The following is a 13,744-nucleotide window of genomic DNA, read 5'->3' as shown; positions in this document are numbered from 1 at the left end:
AGCCGCGCTGCCCCTCTTCATACTTCTCTGATGGCTCCTCTCGGTGCTGTTTGGGAAAACGATTTTTTCCCCCTGCCAGAAACAGATTTCCTACATTTCATCAGTCCACATAGACCGAGCGGAAGTAAAATGCTTACTTTTTCTGGTGGACAGCAAACGCAATTGACACTGATTTAACCTTCAAACGGCGAGAGATTGTATTACAAGCCCTTGGCAGCAATTCCGAGGTTGGGGCCAAGCTCCAGCCCCCTCCTGGTCCCCCAAACACTAACCTAAAGGGCGGGGGGAGAGGGGTGGGGAGGGGATCATATTTAACTCGGAGGTTTTAACAAAGTCAGTGGCTTTAGCACAATATTAAAATTGGGTGTTGGGAAAGTTTTGCTTTCCTGGTCAGTGATTTTGCAGACTCGGAGGCATGAGCTTGCCAGTAACTTTGGTCACTCTTCGTTAAAATTGAACAATTTGATTTCTTACAACTCCCTTTAAATATCAGACTTTAGAAGAGGCTGTATTTCACGGCTGTTTTCGCTTTACAAAAGGAAATACAGTTCCACCCTTCCTTCTCTCAGCCTCAGCTCAGTATTATGTTGAATGTCATAGACAATTTTCTCCAACTGTTGTTTATTAGGGTATGTATTCTGAGACGAAAAGTCTCCCCATGAAGCAGACAGATATTCAAGTGTCTGCTTCACCTCTAACAGACATGTGACCTCTTGTTGAGTGTCCTAATCGCCTCAGGTTACTACTTTCCGTGGAGTGTAGGTGAAAATGATCATACTTTTTTGTTGTTGTCGTTTCCATGTTCATCAGTTTCACAAGCATTTCTATCCAATGATTGTGTGGCACAGGTATTCTAGTCCTCTCTTGGATATCATGTGTAAGATGGTGAGCAATGTACCAACACACCCAGCCCAGCCTCCCCCCCACCCCCCCAAAAAATAGAAACTACCTGTGGATGGGTAATAGCAAGTGATGTGGGTAATTTTAGATATAACTGAAAAAAATGCATTTTGTACTTATTATTGCTTTCATCTGGAAATGGTTATTTGCTCTAAAACAGCTAGAAACTGCATCAGTTCTTTGGTTGTAGTAGCCGTACAAATAATGAAGAAGGGAAGAAAACAGATGGAAAAGTTTGCTGGCGCTGAACTCCAAGCTTTTTATTTTAGTTCAGTTGGGTACTGCAGTTAGCTCCATATTCCTCCTTAGGCTTCCTGGAAGAAAGGGAAAAGAGCCATTCCTCATTTTAAGGAGAAACAGCATTATAAAAAGGCCTATCTTACTGCTTAGATATACATCAACGAGAACAACAAAACATGCAGAACAGGCTACTGGTGAATTTGAGCAATCATTCTGATAATAAAAATTTTCAAAATTTAACCAGATAGATCTGAGTGCTACTACAGGCCCAACAAAGAACTCTTAGTTTCTGAACTTATAAAATTTAAGTAAAATCAAACATCCTTGATAATTCTTCATGATCAAAATATCACCAGCCAATAAATGTTAATTTCAATATCTTCAGGGTATAAGAGTTCAAAAAGTTTAACACCTAGATTTTCAAAAGCTCATAGTCTCCTCTTCTTTTTGTATAAATAAATATTCTTGTCACATTGACATTATAAAAAGCAAAGTGTAAAGACAATATTTTTGTTGATTAAGAGACAATGTTAAACCCAGTTTGGGAAAATAAGGAGGCTTCCAGAAGCTTTGGGAGAACATAATCATTCAAATTACTCCCTTTCATGCCCCTTTCTTCCAGGTATTTTTAATTTTAAATTCTGCCTTATATTAGATCCTCTTTCCTTTTTAGCAAAAGCCAAAAGGATAATACTAGGAGAAATATGTATTTTCTCCCTTAGCACCTATGAGTTGTGCTGAGTATTCTTTTGGTGACAAAAGAGAAGTAATACAAAAGATTTCTGAAGAGGCAGCAAAGTAGTGTTTTCATTTAAATTTTTTTCAGCATTTGTAACAATTTCCATTTGATCTTTATTTTGTGTTTTTGAAAATTAAATTTGTACTTATGTATTCCAATCAGTCACTTATAAAAATCTGTCAGAAAATCTTTTCATCCAAGAATTTTCTTGCCTTGGTCTCAACCTAAACATATTTGTCTTAGGAAACCATAGTGCAACTGACTCAATGATAACCTCCCTGATGTGAGGTGAAGGAAGCGAATGCCTCACCTAACGGGGTGAAAAATGTCTAAATACATTCTTGAAACATAATGGCATAAAAAGGAAAAGTCAAGCCAAATTTAAAGAAAACATAGTATTGTTTTCCTTTTTAAGTTATCACAGTTTTGAAGACTTCATATTAAGAATTCCTAGGTTACTACGTTTTCCAGTGTTCTAAACCTTCAACATTGTCTTCAATATGAACTGTGCCTTTTTCTAAATGTATATATATATGTGTGTGTATATATACATATATGTTTAAAATGAGCAATAAAAGTATTTTTTTCCTCATTTATAGGTTAGCCTCTCCTCACCCCTCACCCCTCACCCCCCACTCATGGAAATAATATAAACGCACTTACTCTGAAAAGTGGGACAAACCTTCAATAGATGATGGAGATTATCAGGAATTTTGAAATAAATAATGTGGGAAGAGACACTAGATTAAAGTAAAATAAATTTCCAAGGGTGACCAAGACATTCTTATATCCCTAAATAGCTTTGAAAGGGCACTTAAAGATGGCAAGTGATAGCTTTAGAAGCAAGTGAGAAAAATGATACAGAAAGCAGCATGAAGACATGTAATAGTGCTGAAGAAATGCATAAAGCAATGTAATAAGTGAAAACATTTATTTATGTTTTATTGAAATAGTTTATCAGTGATGTAAAATATGTTGATATTTCCCTACCTAGCTAGCATCTTGGCCCATGATACAGGCCTTCAGTTGACTTACACTGAAATAAAATTTTTTAAATCTCATAAGGCAAACAAAATGGATTTTATAAGTCCTAGTATGGAAATTAAAAATACTGTTAGGGATAAAAAGTCAATGCTATTACTTTTTATCAGTATTCATGTATAAAACTACAAAGAATGAATTAAATGGGAGAAATTTCACGGGAAAAGTTCAAGATATACTCTCAGTTTGATATGCAACTTTAAAAAATCTATTGCTTTACTCTCAATGGAGAACTTTAAACTTTAAAAGTACAACACAACAGTAGCACAGGTATCTGTTCCCTACTGGGAAGACGCATATTTTTGCAAATTGTGTGTTATATATGAGCATATGTCTTCTAATTTTTATACAGGGGATAGATTGAAATCATTTTATGAAATATGCCATCTATCTTGTCTAGTTTTAAAATATCCTATGAAATATAACCTGGTATGTGATTTTTCTTGTGTAGGTTGGAGTCGTGTTTTTTATTTTTCCAAATATTTGTGTGGCTTGTTTCAAAATCTTTTATTAAAATATCATGCCATCCTAATTGCAAGAAGCTCGAACTTAATATGAATGTTTAAGATAAAATATTTTTACTTTTATAACCTTCTCTTTCTTTTACACGACTGTCATCTCCAGTATCTAAAATACCATTGAGCATAGAGTAGGCACTCAATAAATAATTGTTGAATGAACAAATGACCATTATAGAAGAAGCCAATCTCTTAGGAAGCTTACTGCTAATTGGTTAGATTTTTATATATTGTCTTTAATTTAATAGTTTGGAACTTGGAGTAGAAAAATAATGTTAAAATAACATTATAAATGATGGTTTCATCCCCAAGTTAGAATAATTTCATCTGGTTAAATGCAACTAGAGTTCAGTAAAACAGATGCTTGCCTGTGTGCCAGGCCTATAAATGAGGTCAGTCTGTGTCACTTGTCACTTCATTAAAAATCAAGGTTGACTTGGACTTAAGGTTTAATCATAACCAATACTATGAGTGCAATGAAAAGTAATAGAAAATATTACTACTTCAGTGGCTTTCAAACTTTTTTTATTGTGACCCACAATAAGAAATACATTATGGAACAGACACATAAAAATACACTCAGACACACAACCAAAACATGTTTCACAAAACAGTACTTACCTTCCTCAGTTAAGGCACTCTGTTATTTTTCTGTTTGGCTTTATTCTAGTCTTTTCTATGCCATTCAGTTGAAAAGAAATGTTGTTGGGGAATTGCTAAATTTATTTCAAAGCCCACAATTTGAAAGAGAAATCTGACTTAGAAACTAAGCTAAGGAGAAGATCCATCAAAATTGAGGTAGGGCATCAATGAACAGATGGTTTCATTATAAAGAACAAAACAGACGTGCATATATATTCTCAGAGGTAGATGATGTGATGTCCGTCACAATATCCCAAACATTGTACACCTCATACTTCCATGTCTTTGCTCATGCTGACTTGAATGATCTTCACCTTTAACTTTCTCCCTTTGAAGAAATCAGATTCATTCTCCCAGGACCAGCTTAATCGTCATCCTCTTTGTGGTTCTCTTGATCTCCCTGACAAAATATTGCTGTGCCTCTGGGTCCAGTGCTCTGGGAATTTTTCCATTTCTTTTATATCTCATTTAGGACATAGTATCACAATTATTTTCATATGCATATATCTCCTCTACTAAACTGTGAGTCCCTGGAAAGCAGGAACAAGTTACCTATCAAGTGCTCAGCACAGCACCAAACCCAAGAGTGTTGAATGATTGAATGAGTAAATAAATGAACTATAAAACCACTGAATATCTAAAAGGGAAAAATCGGGTGTCACTGGGTGATGGGACAGATACAGGAAGGAAGGACTATGCCCATCAAAATGGAACTAAATGGAAATTCCTCTGTAAAGATGGCACCAGCTATTAATTTTGCATCATTGTGAATAGAAAAATTTACATTATAGGTGAAATTTTACTGTCACATTTCTTGGAACTCTATTGCAGGTAGACCGTGGTCCCGTTATCCATTTATTTTTAATCCTGATAATGATAAATTTAGGATTACAGATCTTCCTCCGCTTATGGTGGGGTTACATCCCGATAAACACATCATTGTAAGTTGAAAATGTCATAAGTCAAAAATACATGTAATATACCTAACCTACATTAAACATGCTCAGAACACTTACATTAGCCTACAGTTGGACAAAATCATCTAACACAAAGCCTATTTTATAATAAAGTATTTAATATTTCATGAAATTTATTGAATACTGTGCTGAAAGTGAAAAACAGAATGGCTGTATGGGTAAAGAATGGTTGTAAAAGTATTGGTTGCTTACAGTAGTGATCACATGGCTGTCTGGGAGCTGTGGCTGCCCGGCATCATGAGAGAGTAACGTACTGCATATCACTAGCCTGGGAAAAGATAAAAATTCAAAATTTGAAGTCTGGTTTCTACTGAATGCATTTCACTTTGGCACCATCTTAAAGTCAAAAAATCATAATTTGAACCATCGTAAGCTGAGGATCATCTGTATTTTGTTGAAGGATGAGAAAACTTGCTGAAATTTCCATTACTGAAACTATAACTTAGTTCACAAACATGGAATCTTTGCCACTGCTGATTTATATGAAGCGTTTAGAGAAACGGCTCTTAAATTTATCTCATCAAAGGGCTTTTCTAGTACCAAATAGTAGATCAGGCAATATGCCAAGAAAGGTAGCACACCTAACTCAAAGTGAGAGATGTGGAGAGATACTCTGACACCAGGAAGGGGTCAGGGTCGGTGGGGCTTCTCTTGGCAGAAGGAAGTGTTGCCATCCTGCTGCTGTCGCCAAAGCCACTTGGACTCTAGAGCCATTTGCAAAGAGATTTCACCAGCCATTATTCCCACCAAAGCTGCCAAGGAATAGACATATTAAATTGTACTAATAATAGTTACCGCAGTTGAAATAATAACTAAGAGTCCAGATTTGGAGACAGATAAAACCAGGGTCAAGTTCTAGCTTCTCCACTTACTTGCTGAAAATTATAGGCAAATTACTTAACCTTTCTAACTATAAGTTTCCACAACTGTGAAGTGGGGTTAACAAATAGCCCCTCTCATAGGCATGTCTTGAGCATTATATAAAATAATACATGTAAAATATTTAGTCTACTGTCTGACATACAAGTGTGAAATTAAGGTTAGGTATTTTATTATTAATTGACGGTCTAAATAATCTTATTTACTCATTATAATAATCCCCTGGGATAAGGAAATTCTCATCATTAAAAATACAGAAGATCAGCGAATTTTATGTGTCCTTTCTCTGAATCTTTCTCTCCTCCCCACTTTATGACATTCCATTTTATACCCTTTTAGAGATCCATGTTTTTTTCATTTGTTATTTAATCATTCATTCTCCACTTCCTCTGTGTAATTTTTTTTTTGATTTGTTACTCCTTTTATTTAAGAGGCAATTTCAAATTATGAATGGGAAATTAATTACAAAATACTACTGATGATTTACAAAGACATCTTGGTTATTGCATAATACTTTGTCCTTATCTTTATAGAGATTGGTTTTTTAAAATAAATATTCTGATCCTATGAAAAGCATTTCAAATACCATGTATTTCTATGTAATAGTCATCCTATTTAAATGTTAATAAAATCTGTTTGCATGTAGATTAAAAAAATCAAAACATGAAAATATCAAAATGCCAAGTTATAATACAGTGTTGCAAGTGGATTAAAGTATAAAATGAAGTCATAATACCAAGGCGTTTTTCCTAGTTTATGAAATCTTCAGTTTAGTGAAGCTTAAATCAAGACCTAAAAATATTTGGAATTGTAACTAAGTTACAAACAAATAAATGGTCTGCTCCCAGAGATCAGGAGTCTAATTGGAATTATTGACTCTCCATGGAGAGTCATTCTGAACCTCTGTGTAATTTTTTTTATTTTTATTTTTTTTTGCGATACACGAGCCTCCCACTGCTGTGGCCTCTCCCGTTGCGCAGCACAGGCTCCGGACGCACAGGCTCAGCGGCCATGGCTCACGGGCCCAGCTGCTCTGTGGCATGTGGGATCTTCCCGATCCGGGGCACGAACCCGTGTCCCCTGCATCGGCAGGCGGACTCTCAACCACTGCGCCACCAGGGAAGCCCTGTGTAATTTTTATATACAGATGAAGTTGCAGGACCAGATCATAGGTTAATAGGAAAAATGAACTATTAAACTGCACAGGTTAAGAGTCAGATTCATGTCTGAGTTTGACTGATTTGAAACTCTGTGTTCATTTCTCTCCTTCCGCTCTTCCTTCTTTCCTTCCTTCCTTCCATCTTTGCTTTCTTTTTTCCTTCTTTTAAGGAGGGGGGAGAGTCTACACATTAAATAAATGTATGCTAAAATGTTTAAATGTAATAATAAAATATTCTGACAAAAAAGTTAAATCATTTTTGAAAAGAGGAGACTGTTTCCGTCAGGTACCCTAACTCAACCAGATGAGCTGCCCCTGGTGCTGAGGGTTCCACATCACATAGAATTACGTTAAATCCCTTACAGCAGTGTGAAAAAGAACTCACACTAAGAACACAGCAGAAGACATTGAGAAAAAGCTTGTGAGCAGGAAAAGTCAAGAGAAGGTTTCAAACTCTACGTGAAATTACCTCTTTTCTTTTGGCTTTAGCTGCAGGAGAGGACAGACGAGAGTCAAGGAAGGCATCTTCCTAATTGGCTCCTGCAGCCTGAGCAGACTGAATAGCCCAGAGACTGAAAGATGTTTATTATACAGAATTGGCTCATGTGATTATGGATGCCAACAGGTCCCAAGATCTGCAGGGTGAGCGGGCAACCTGGAGTCCCAGATCTGATGATGTAGTTCCACTCGGAAGGCAAGCAGGTTCAAGAACCAGGAAGAGGCAAGGTTTCAGTTTGAATCTGAAGGCAGGAAAAGGGTAATGTTCCACTTCAAAGTCAGTCAGGTAGGAGAAATTCTCTCTTACTCTGGGGAGATTCAGCCTTTTTATTCTAATAAAGTCCTCAACTGATTGGATGAGGCCCATTCACATTAGGGAGGTCAATCTGCTTTAATCAGTCTACCAATTTAAATGTTAATCTCATCCAAAAACATTCTCACAGGGACACACAGAATAATGTTTTACCAAATATCTAGGAACCCTGAGGCCTGGTCAAAATGACACATAAAATTAACCATCACAGGAGAAATAGGTGAAAAGAAGCATTGGTGCTGATTTAAATGCTCCATAATCCTTAAGACTTTCAGCAACATTGTGGAGAGGAGGAACCAAGACAGTGGAGTAGAAGGACGTGCTCTCACTCCCTCTTGCGAGAACACCAGAATCTCAACTAGCTGCTGGACAATCATCGACAGGAAGACACTGGAACTCACCAAAAAAAGATACTCCACATCCAAAGACACAGGAAAAGCCACAATGAGAAGGTATGAGGGGTCTAATCACAGTAAAATAAAGTCCCATAACTCATGGGTGGGTGACTTACAGACTGGTGAACACTTATACAACAGAAGTCCACCCACTGGTGTGAAGGTTCTGAGCCCCACGTAAGGCTTCCCAACCTGGAGGTCCGGCAATGGGAGGAGGAATTCCTAGAGAATCAGACTTTGAAGCCTAGTGGGAATTGATTGTAGGACTTCGATAGGTAGGATTGGGGGAAACAGAGACTCCATTCTTGGAGGGCACACAAAGTAGTGTGCGCATCAGGACCCAGGGGAAGGAGCAGTGACCGCGGCAGAGACTGAACCAGACCTACCTGCTAGTTTTGGAAGGTCTCCTGCAGAGGTGGGGGGTGGCTCTGTTTCACCATGGGGACAAGGACACTGGCATCAGAAGTTCTGGGAAGTACTCCTTGGCGTGAGCCCTCCCAGAGTCTGTCATTAGCCCCACCAAAGAGCCCAGGTAGGCTCCGGTGTTGGGTTGCCTCAGGCCAAACAACCAACAGGGAGAGAACCCAGCCCCACCCATCAACAGTCAAGTGGATTAAAGTTTTACTGGGTTCTGCCCACCAGAGCAACAGTCAGCTCTACCCACCACCAGTCCCTTGCACCAAGCCTTTTAGATAGCCTCATCCACCACAGGGCAAACAACAGAAGCAAGAAAAACTACAATCCTGCAGCCTGTGGAACAAAAACCACATTCACAGAAAGACAGTCTGCAGATTACACTTTCTTCTCAAGTGTGCATGGAACATTGTCCAGAATAGATCACACCTTGGGTCACAAATCAAGCCTCAGTAAATTTAAGAAAACTGAAATCATATCAAGAATCTTTTCTGACCACAACGCTATGACATTAGAAGTCAATTACAGGGGAAAAACGTAAAAAACACAAACACATGGCTGCTAAACAATACGATACTAAATAACCAAGACGTCACTGAAGAAATCAAAGAGGAAATCAAAAAATACCTAGAGACAAATGACAATGAAAACACGATGATCCAAAACCTATGGGATGCAGGAAAAGCAGTTCTAAGAGGGAAGTTTATAGCTATACAAGTTTACCTCAAGAAACAAGAAAAATCTCAAGTAAACATTCTAACCTTACACCTTAAGGAACTAGAGAAAGAAGAACAAACAAAACCCAAAGTTAGCAGAAGGAAAGAAATCATAAAGATCAGAGCAGAGAAATGAAATAGAAACAAAGAAAACAATAGCAAAGATCAATAAAACTAAAAGCTGGTTCTTTGTGAAGACAAACAAAATTGATAAAACATTATCCAGACTCAACAAAAAAAAAAGGGGGGGGAGGACTCAAATCAATAAAATTACAAATGGAAAAGGAGAAGTTACAACAGACACCGCAGAAATACAAACCATCCTAAGAGACTACTACAAGCAACTCTATGCCAATAAAATGGACAACCTGGAAGAAATGGACAAATTCTTAGAAAGGTATAACCTTCCAAGACTGAACTAGGAAGAAACAGAAAATATGAACAGACAAATCACAAGTAATGAAATTGAAACTGTGATTAAAAATCTTCCAACAAACAGAAGTCCAGGACCAGATGGCTTCACAGGTGAATTCTATCAAACATTTAGAGAAGAGCTAACACCCATCCTTCTCAAACTCTTCCAAAAAATTGCAGAGGAAGGAACACTCCCAAATTCATTCTATGAGGCCGCCATCACCCTGACACCAAAAGCAGACAAAGATACTACAAAAAAAGAAAATTACAGAACAATATCACTGATGAATATAGATGCAAAAATCCTCAACAAAATACTAGCCAGCAGAATCCAACAACACATTAAAATGTTCATACACCACGATAAAGTGGTATTTATTCCAGGGATGCAAGGATTCTTCAATATATGCAAATCAATCAATGTGATACACCATATTAACGAATTGAAGAATAAAAACCATATGATCAGATCAATAGATGCAGAAAAAGCTTTTGACAAAATTGAACACTTATTTATGTTAAAAACTCTCCAGGAAGTGAGCATAGAGGGAACCTACCTCAACATAATAAAGGCCATATACGACAAACCCACAGCAAACATCATTCTCAATGGTGAAAAACTGAAAGCATTTCCTTTAAGATCAGGAACGAGACAAGGATGTCCACTCTCACCACCATTATAGTTTTGGAAGTCCTAGCCATGGCAATCAGAGAAGAAAAAGAAATAAAAGGAATACAAATTGGAAAAGAAGAATGACCAAGAAGCACATGAAAAGCTGCTCAACATCACTAATTATTAGAGAAATGCAAATCAAAACTACAATGAGGTATCACCTCACACCAGTTAGAATGGGCATCAACAGAAAATCTACAAACAACAAATGCTGGAGAGGGTGTGGAGAAAGGGGAACCCTCTTGCACTGTTGGTGGGAATGTAAATTGATACAGCCACTATGGAGAACAGTATGGAGGTTCCTTAAAAAACTAAAAATAGAATTACCATATGATCCAGCAATCCCACAACTGGGCATATAGCCAGAGAAAACCATAATTCAAAAAGACACATGCACCCCAATGTTCATTGCAGCACTATTTACAATAGCCAGGTCATGGAAGCAACATAAATGCCCACTGACAGACGAATGGATAAAGAAGTTGTGGTACATATATACAGTGGAATATTACTCAGCCATAAAAAGGAACGAAGTTGGGTAATTTGTAGAGACATGGATGGATCTAGAGACTGTTATACAGAGTGAAGTAAGTCAGAAAGACAAAAACAAATATCGTATATTAATGTATATATGTGGAACCTTGAAAAATGGTACAGATAAGCCAGTTTGCAGGGCAGAGGTTGAGACACAGATGTAGAGAACAAACGTATAGACACCAAGGGGGGAATACCGCGGTGGCGTGGGGATGGTGGTGTGATGAATTGGGCGATTGGGATTGACATGTATACACTGATGTGTATAAAATTGGTGACTGATAAGAACCTGCAGTACAAAAAAACAAAGAAAAAAAACAATTAATACTAAACTTTCTTTGGGTTATTTGTATGGAAATATGTTAATATAAATGTTTAGACATTACATGAAATTTCTAAAAATCTTATATGTTCTGGTATAATGTCATAAGTCATAATTTTAGTTATTACTTTAAAATATATATCTCAGAAATAACTAAATTTTCTTGTCAATTGCATTATTATGAACTTTCATCAAATCTTTAACCGTGGTTATTTTTAAGTCTTTTGTCATTTACAGACAGTTCTGGGTGTACTTTGATGCTTTTGCAAAAATATTCCTATAAAAGGGTTTCATCTTCAAGGAATTCATGCAAAAGACTCTGACAAGTACAGGTTTCTGGTAACTGACTATACTGCTGAACTGAATGAATAAGCATTTTCAGAACTCTAATGGAAAACTGATGAATTCATAAAAGTGCTAACAAAAGATCAAGATAAAAAAATTAATTACATGGGACTGAGTGAACTGATGAGGATGATTATAATTTTTCTGACTTTCTGTTTGAATGAAAAAAAAAAAAATCCCACAAGGACCCAGAGGCAAAAAGTATACAAATCAATTTTCACTGCAAAGTAAAGGAGCTGTTACGGTGGAGGATTACTGGACTGAATGTCAATATTATGACATAGTGTGAGTGTGTTTCGTGTTTGGTAATTGCAATCATTGTTGCTTTTGTTGTGGTCATCATTTACAATGCTTGGTGTCAGTTTATTTATCTCTTGTAAAAATAAAATATAGTGTGTGTGTCTGAAAAAAAAAAAGACTGAGCAAATCTAAGTTTCATCATGTTCCATGCAAATTAAGATGCTAGGATGAAAATAAACATGTATTAGCTTAAAAAGAAAAATTGAAAGTAGGAAGGGTTTGCACTGTATTCCAGTTGAAATAAAGTATGACTGAGATTCTGACATGCTCTTTTAGTACCAGAATAGCATTTATGCATTAAAATCTGCTTATGAATACACAGTAAATGTAAATGTTCAACTAATCTTGTATAACAAATGTAGCCACTAACTGTTCCTTTACATATATTGAATAGGATCTTTATCTCTTTACATATATTGAATAGAAAAGCAAAAGAATCTTTTTTCTAGAAACTTCTTTCCCATTAAAGTACAATTTATTCTGCTAGCAATAAATTAATAAAATGAGGCATGCCTTGTTCTTTCCAAGTCAAAGTCCCTAACTTCATGGAACTTATATTTCACCAAGGTGAGACAGAAATTAAACAAATAATCCAATGAAATTAATCCACAATATATCAAGTGATAATAAATAGGTTCTGCAGAAAAATAAAATAAGGGTAAACGTGATAGAAAGGGCTGAGAGATGGCAGATGTTATAGGTGGTCATGGAAGGCCTTGCCAGTAAAGTGACAACTGAGCAGAAACCCAAAGGAAGTAAGTGCACTCTGCAGAATCCCTAAGGACCACTGCAGACAGGGCAACAACTAGTGCAAAGTCACTGAGGCAGCGGAATGCCACAAATCAGATGTTCCAGAAAATCAAAAAGGCTCCTATGGCAGAGATGAGTAAAGGGGGAGTAGGAGATAAAATCAGAGAGATTGGGGGGGAGGGGGGAGTTCAGATCCCATAGGGCCTTGTAAGCCTTTGTAACTTGCTTTTCTCTCAAGTTTGAGCAGAGGGGTGACGTGATCAGATTTAGAGTTTAAAGCTGTCACTCCGATTCCTGGGTAGACAGTAGACTGCAGGAGGACATTGATTACGTACAGGGAAAACAGTTCAATGGTTATTGTAATAATGCAGGTGAGAGGTGCGAGTGACTTGGATGAGAGGGATAGCAATGGAATTAGAGAAAGGAATCGGATTCTGGATATCTTTTGAATGGTTATTCTCTTTGATTCACACTCTTTCCCCCCAGTTTATTCATTTTGTAATAAGGCAGAAGACTTACGTGAGCATCAAATCTAGTCTACACTATAACATCATCCATGACATATTTCACTATGATTTTTATTTTAAATTATGATTTAAATTTTATCACTGATGGCTGGGTAGGCAGTGTGAGAAACAGACAAGGCGAGCCTAAGATTTTTCTGTGTAAGAAATGCTGCAGTTTACTGAAATGGAAGACTTTGGGAAGAAGTTGTCTTGTTTTGTTTTGCCTTATCTTGTTTTGTGTGGCGTGGAAATTAGGTTTCTAGTTTTGCATAAGTTAAGTTTGATGTGACTATTTGGTATCCAAGGGAAGCTCTCGTGTGGTCAGTGGAGCCCAGTAAAGGGTGAATCAAAAATAACTGAGTCTACGGTGCTTTGTGTCCACCTAGAGGGGTGGGATAGGGAGGGTGGGAGAGAGGTGCAAGAGGGAGGAGATATGGGGATGTATGTATATGTATAGCTGATTCAGTTT

At 37.1% G+C, this 13,744-nt stretch overlaps 1 protein-coding gene across 6 annotated transcripts in view; it reads right to left on the bottom strand.

Annotated features, from left to right (window-relative positions):
- Nucleotides 1-13,744, bottom strand: part of GAS2 (growth arrest specific 2) — a 155,029-nt gene that overhangs the window by 119,892 nt on the left and 21,393 nt on the right. For 4 of the 6 annotated variants that reach the window (XM_024764575.1, XM_024764582.1, XM_024764581.1 and 1 more), the window contains exon 3: nucleotides 5,250-5,325. The exons of 1 other annotated variant lie outside the window; for it this stretch is intronic. The gene's annotated coding sequence lies outside the window, so the exon portion shown is untranslated. Of the gene's footprint in view, nucleotides 1-137; nucleotides 221-5,249; nucleotides 5,326-13,744 lie in introns of those variants that run through there. One more of the 6 variants, XM_024764576.1, reaches the window with a different exon arrangement.

This window comes from Neophocaena asiaeorientalis, unplaced genomic scaffold (assembly GCF_003031525.2).
Source record: "Neophocaena asiaeorientalis asiaeorientalis breed wild unplaced genomic scaffold, Neophocaena_asiaeorientalis_V1.1 scaffold230, whole genome shotgun sequence".
NCBI lineage: Eukaryota > Metazoa > Chordata > Mammalia > Artiodactyla > Phocoenidae > Neophocaena > Neophocaena asiaeorientalis.
This window is presented reverse-complemented; position numbering and strand designations above follow the sequence as displayed.